This window comes from Diadema setosum, chromosome 22 (genome assembly GCF_964275005.1).
Source record: "Diadema setosum chromosome 22, eeDiaSeto1, whole genome shotgun sequence".
In the NCBI taxonomy this organism is placed as follows: domain Eukaryota; kingdom Metazoa; phylum Echinodermata; class Echinoidea; order Diadematoida; family Diadematidae; genus Diadema; species Diadema setosum.
The window spans coordinates 30,151,831-30,158,418 of NC_092706.1; the positions used below are offsets into that span (position 1 = coordinate 30,151,831).

At 38.2% G+C, this 6,588-nt stretch overlaps 1 long non-coding RNA gene across 1 annotated transcript; it reads left to right on the forward strand.

Annotated features, from left to right (window-relative positions):
* LOC140245325 (uncharacterized) lies at positions 1–5,267 on the forward strand. The gene is made up of 3 exons (XR_011902323.1): positions 1–161; positions 3,713–3,735; positions 4,752–5,267. It is a non-coding gene; the product is annotated as an uncharacterized lncRNA (long non-coding RNA).
* Positions 5,268–6,588: the final 1,321 nt, after the last annotated feature.

Sequence of the window (6,588 nt, forward strand, 5' to 3'; positions counted from 1 at the left end):
CGCCAACGATCGATCAGTCTTTTCAAGGTGGCTGCTTGTGGTGTCTGACGCCCGTGGCAGCTCACTGCTAAAATCTGTCAAAATCGCTCATTTTGAAAGGCAATCATTCCTTGACATTTGACGACTTCTCATTTTAAAAGGAAGATAGTATGAGGGACAAGGTGAGGAAACTATTTCAAAGAAGGAAATTATGCTTTCTGGTGTACTTTTTGGGATGTCGCTGAATTGTGTGTGTGATGAGGATGTGTTCATAAAAGCGAATGCTGTAGTGTAGCACGACATGAGTGACCATTTGTGACGGGGCCCAGGGGCCCAGTGATCATGGTTATTCTCACATCTTTCAGCTTCTCTGCGATGTCATGAATAGATCTTTAGACATAAATCTAGATGATCTATTTTAATTTACTTACAAAGTTGTCATAATTATCATGATTACAAGATTGGCAATTGTGCACTTTTGAAATTACGACCCTATTATCGGTGCGAGATTTTACTCTAATCGAGCAGTGTGCGTGCGAATTCGAGTACCTATTAGGCACTGCGGGTTCAACAGCGTGCCTGCCAGCACTGTACTGTGTGTGAGATTTTGCGTTGGGATGCAGTGCGTGTGAATGTGTCGACGTGTGTGTGCGTGATGAAAGCACAGTACAGTACGCCACATGGTTGCTCTAACGCCTTTCCCTGCCGCCCGGCGCGGCGTGATTGAGCATGTGTGAAAGAATAATTTTTAAAAAAACCCCAAATCTTATCCCGATAAGGCAATATGTCAGTCTGTTCGTGTTTATTTCGTCTACACAGTTACCGTTTAACGAGCCCAACAAGACTCCGTGTGAAGTGTGTATAGCTACTGTCAGCCACTACATGGACACACACACACACACACACAAGCCTCGCCTGCGTGGTTGGTTCAGTTTGCGCGATATGTAATGGGGTCGTGGATTGGGATGCTGGTTGGTTCAGTTTGCGCGATATGTGATGGGGTCGCGGATTGGGATGCATGAAGGAGGCATAAAAATATTCATGTAACTGTTTTGGCGGGCTGGCGCAAGCTAGGATGTTCAAATATGGAATTTATTGTATCGCAGACTACTGCCAACTTTCTCACACTTGGCACCATGGTCATGGCAATTTTCTGCGATGTAACATGGTATACAAAAAAAGCTCAATAATCCTGCAACGTAGAGCAAAGACACGTGAAATCGTGATCGCAGTGTTCGATGTGCCTGCTCCGCAGAAGCGCAGTGGAGTGAGGCGCCTTTTACTATTAGTGACCTTATCACTTGTCAAACGGCGTTCCATACAGCAAGAGAAGCTCGCCAGCTGCTCAGTGCGTGGTGGTTCATGGGAAATCACCTTGGCATACGGCAAATGAGGTACCGATGATATAGGGCTGTAAAGTGCACAATTGCCATAAGATCCTTCACGCAGTTTTGTGGGAGCGCCCTGGGCCTGAGTCAACAGAGTGGTGTCTGTAGAGCCATCGATGAAAAAAAGACGCAACAGAATTAAACGTGTCTAAAAGTGTCCTATTTTACCAGCAAATGGCTTGCTTTGGTGCTAGTGTACTTTTGCACCTGCTTTAATTTGTTTCTAGACAGTGTTCGGTGTTGGTCAATTAATTTTCAAACATGCACAACTTCACTCTGAATATCCAACAGCCAACACAGTATTTAAATGCGAGTGAGATCCAAGTCCAGTGAAATAGAATTTTCACCGTTTTGACCCATCATTTTGTCTAAATATGTCAATCGCAGCCACTACACTCTGCGCTAACTGTGTTGCTCAGCACATTTAGCAGGCAGCACACGGTATAACTTTACAAAACATGTTCACGGCACAGCAGCGAGTGCTGCGATTGATCTGAATGTAGTGATCTCATATATGAAAGGATCACATTAAAGGTCCAGTTTACCTTTGGGAGCAGTGATTTCAAAAATGTTCAAGATATCACATTTGATGCATATGTGTAGGTCTGTTGTATCATAAAACATCCTACCATATTAAATATTTGCAATAAAACCTAAAATATAAGGAGATATCAGGGTTTTTCTCAGTAAACCATAACTGTATACGGTTTAGTCTGGAAACATTTTTATTATAACTATTGTTCACATTTTGTGTATTTAACAACACTTAACATCGATTATACGGATTCAAATTTTGACAGTGGTTGTTTCTATCCCTAACTCACATTTTAGAACTATTTTAAAGCACTAATGCTTTCATCTGCAAATGGTGAACTATGCCTTTAAGTTCTTCTTTCATGTCTGTGTTATCTTTAAAAAGACAAACCTGTTATTGTTTTGTTTTTGTCTGCCTTTCCCTCACCTTTTACCAAGTCTTGTGGTAGTGATTAGAAATCCTAGTTGAGGTTTGGGGTTGTTCATGTTGTGTGTGAACACACGTGTGTGTGTGCATGTGTGTGTGTAAATGAAAGAAGATTGTGAAAAATGTGGTTACAAGACAATTGTGAAAGAATATAGAGAGAAAGGATAGACACTAGTGAAAGTAGGAAAGGAAATGAATGAAAAAATACTAAAATGTTAAACTTGGATTTGGAAAAAAATGAAGCAAATGGTTTACATTAGTAGAAAGTACACTTTGATTCTTTGAATAAAAACGAAAGGTAATGGAGGGAAATAAAGAAAAACTTGTGGCATAAAGGAAAGCAAGAGAGAGGTGGATGTGTTTGGGAAAGCAAAGAAAAAATAAAGATTGAATACCAAAAAAGTAGGCCTGCTGGGTAGAAAAATAGAATAAGAGATGAAACAAAACTTGATAAAAGCATAGATGAATGCTAAGATGATGATGCAAAGACAAAAATTATACAGGTTGTAAATGAACTTGATAAAAGGTTTATTAGGCCAACCTCAACGAAATAAAGAAGATTTTGGAGAGGAAAGAAAGGACAAGTAGATGGAGGGAAAGATAATCTATGAAGGAAACAACAGTTGGGCAAAAAATAAGATTGAATAGGAAATTAAGAAAGACAAGAGGAAACCCATAATTTTTATTTATTTTTTTTTTGGGGGGGGGGGGGCAAGGAAAGTTAAAAATATCTGAAACAGGAGAAAAGATGGAGAAAAAAAAAGAGAAAGGTACATGTAAGGGGCTGCACACACACACACGCACTTTCTCAACCGCTTTGTATCTAGATGCTACAAAATGATATTTACAACTGCTACCGCAAGACTTGGCCGTGAAAAAGGGAAAAACAAAGTTTAGCTTTTCTAAGACATAGAAAAAGCCACTTGATCACTACATTCAGATCAAATGATTGTCCCTTACTGCATGTGCTGAATGTATTCGTATTGTGCTGATTGCTTGTGTACAGAGCAGCATTTCAAGTGATCAAGATTTTCTGACATTTGTGATAGTGGTAAACTTGGCTTCTATTTGACCTTGGAGGCTCAGATACAATTTTTAAGTTCATTAAAAAAAAAAAAAAAATTATGTTAAGTTACTGAATAACTAGGGTGAGTTTGTGCTTGTTTGGAGATCATTTGACAAAGAGGTACGAAAGTACACTAGCACCCATTTAAACTATACATACGTTCCGTATCTAGGGTAAAAACCCCAGTATTCGGTCATTTACATTTTACTGCATTTTTTTTTTTTGGTCAGTGTTGCATTTCATCATCAATTTTCAAATGTCTCATTTTTTCTGTCTCTCTTACTCTCTCATGTGCTGTTCTGGATGTGAACAATGCAGTGGCGCAAGAAACGCATGCGACGGTAAGTTTGATTACCTTAAAAGTATAGCTTGTAAAAATGAGGCTTTTATACCTGAAATAAGACATTCTGCATCAAGAGTGCATTTTTTTTTTCATGTTACTGTTCATCATGGATGTCCTTGTTTTAGCTATTTTCATACATGGCAGTCAGCTGTCAAGTTTCATTGCCAGTCTTAAAGGCATAATTTACCATTTGCAGATGAAACAAAACCCAGCATAAGTGCTTCAAAATAGTCCTAAAATTTGCCTGAGGGATAAGAACAACCAATGTAAAAATTTGAACCAGTGTAATCAATGTTAAGTATTGTTAATTATACAAAGTGTGAACAATACTTACAATAAAAATGTTTCCAGACTAAATTGTCTACAGTTATAATTTGATGAGAAAAATAGTGACATCTTGGTATAGGCTTTATCGCAAAAATTTTTATATGGTAGGATGTTTTGTGAAACAACTGACCTACACGTATCCATCAAAAGTGATATCTTGAACATTTCTTAAATCACTGCTCCTAAAGGTAAACAGTACCTGTAATAGTAACAAGCTGGCATGGCTGCTGTCACTAAAATTGCATTTCCCAGTGAAGAATACTTACAAGCATGTACATTGTAGGTCCCTACAGTGTTACGCATATACAGGAGGCAAGTGTGAAAGAAAGTAGTGACACGTTAGATACTAGTTTACTACAAATTTACAGGTGCTGATAATAAGTTTTTGGGAAATGTAAATTCTCCAACAAACATGCATACATACTTGTCTTGAAAATCAAGCAACTGTTCAGCCTGTTTATCTGTCCAGATAAAGCACACATGTTTAGCATGAGTTCTGTTTTTCCTGCACAGTGTTTTCCAGCATATGGTTGTGCTATGTTTGTGTGTTTTGGTTATTTTTTTTTTTCAATTTTCTGCATGAATTTTTATTTTGTCTTTCATAATGTCCAGTCATGATAGAGACATGAATTTTATAAGAGTGTGTTTCTGAGTTTTGACAGAAGGTTTATTTTGATTCATTCACAGCCTGAAGCGCAAGAGGAGAAAGATGCGTGCCAGGTCCAAGTAGACTGTCTCCTCAGGCACCCCAAAGGTTATTGCACTTTTACCCTGAGGACTGGACCTGGGTGCTGGTGTTTGCTTCATCTCAGCAGATTCTGTATTCTTCACCTCTGTGGTCACTTCATGGGTCACCCCTTGTCCTGAATCACCAATCAATCACTGTGACCAGTGTTCTCTGCCTTGTCATCTGTGTCTGCCGTCAGTTGGTTCACACCAGGATGAAAGCTGTTGGGGGCAGGATCTTCACAGATATGCAATGGTGTCAACTTCATCAATGCATTCAACAATACCATCTCTTTAAACTTTTCAGACATTCCTCCCTGGAAACAACTTTAATAACAGTACCAGTCACTTTCCCAGACTCTATGCTTGAGTGCAGTGCCCTTGTGGTTGTCATATTATGCCCTAATACATCTAAGGGACTGCTCTTGTTGTATCAGTGCGTAATAAAGCATTTCCAGTGTGTTTAAAATATCTGAACTGCAAATATTCCTTGCGTTTGTATGAAGACTTGCTTCGTAGGAGTAGAGGGAGTAGCCCATGGGAGACTGTTGGTCTGACAGTTGAGTGTGTGTGTGTGTGTGTGTGTGTGAGTGTGAGTCACTGCATGATTATCATTCAGTGGAGGTGGTCATTCTGTTAAAAGGGGAAATCCAGTCCAGAAATAAGTTAGGCTGAATCAATGGTAAAAATTTGACTGAAATAGGACGAAAAATAAGAAAGTAATGAAATTTTGCTAAATTCTGCAAAACAGTTCTTGTACAGGTGATATGAATATGCAAATGAGTGAGCTGACCATGTCATAGTCATAACCTCACAATTTTCCATTGATCATGTACAAAAATGATGAAAATTCATTGTTTCTGTCATTTAAGTCTGAAACATGATGTTATTCCTGGTTTAATAACTTCAAAATAGTAATCAGTTAGATAATCTATACATCAGGATTTGAGCCTCGGGCATAATTGCGTTTGAATGAAAAATGGGAAATTTCAAAATTTTATGTACAAACTAATGGCAAGTTGTGAGGGGATGACATGTTCACTTTGGGGATAACATTGACCGTTCAAGAACTGTTTCCTCAAAAATTAGAGAAATTTCAAAATGTCGTAACTTATTTTTCATCCGATTTCAATCTAAATTTTAATGTTGAACTTGTAATATTTTACTCAAATTCTTGAATACATGTGTACATATGTACAAATGTAGGGATGTACATGTACATGTACAATGTACATGTATTACGAAAAGAACCAAGTGTAACACATTAAAACACTACAGTGCACTCCCAGTATAACAGACTCGGTTATAGAGAAATTCTCGTTATAACAAAGTGAAAATGCACGTCTCAAAACTATCATCTATTCATCTATGTACATGTAGGTCTGTGTATACAGTGCTTCACCATTCCGCCATACAACCTGTACATGTAACAAAATTTTGATGAAAGAAAAATGGTCCAGGGAATTTTGTTGCAACGGGAGTATGTACAAATATGTACATGTACACTGTAAAACATGACTCGTTTGCAGTCGAACTTGACGCTGCCCGGGAAGATTCAACTGCAGTCAAATTATACATGTACATACAGTACATTCACATTTGTAGAACAGGACTTGTAAAGACTGATGAAAAAGTACATAATAGAATGCAAAACCTAAATCTCTGTGAGAATTTGATATCAAATTACACACACACATGTACACAAATGGAGACGATAAAATAAGTGTGGCCTTGCAAGTGACCAAGTTGTGTGCATTACCTGTTTCATCTATTTTGTTTGTGTATGGACACGCATGTG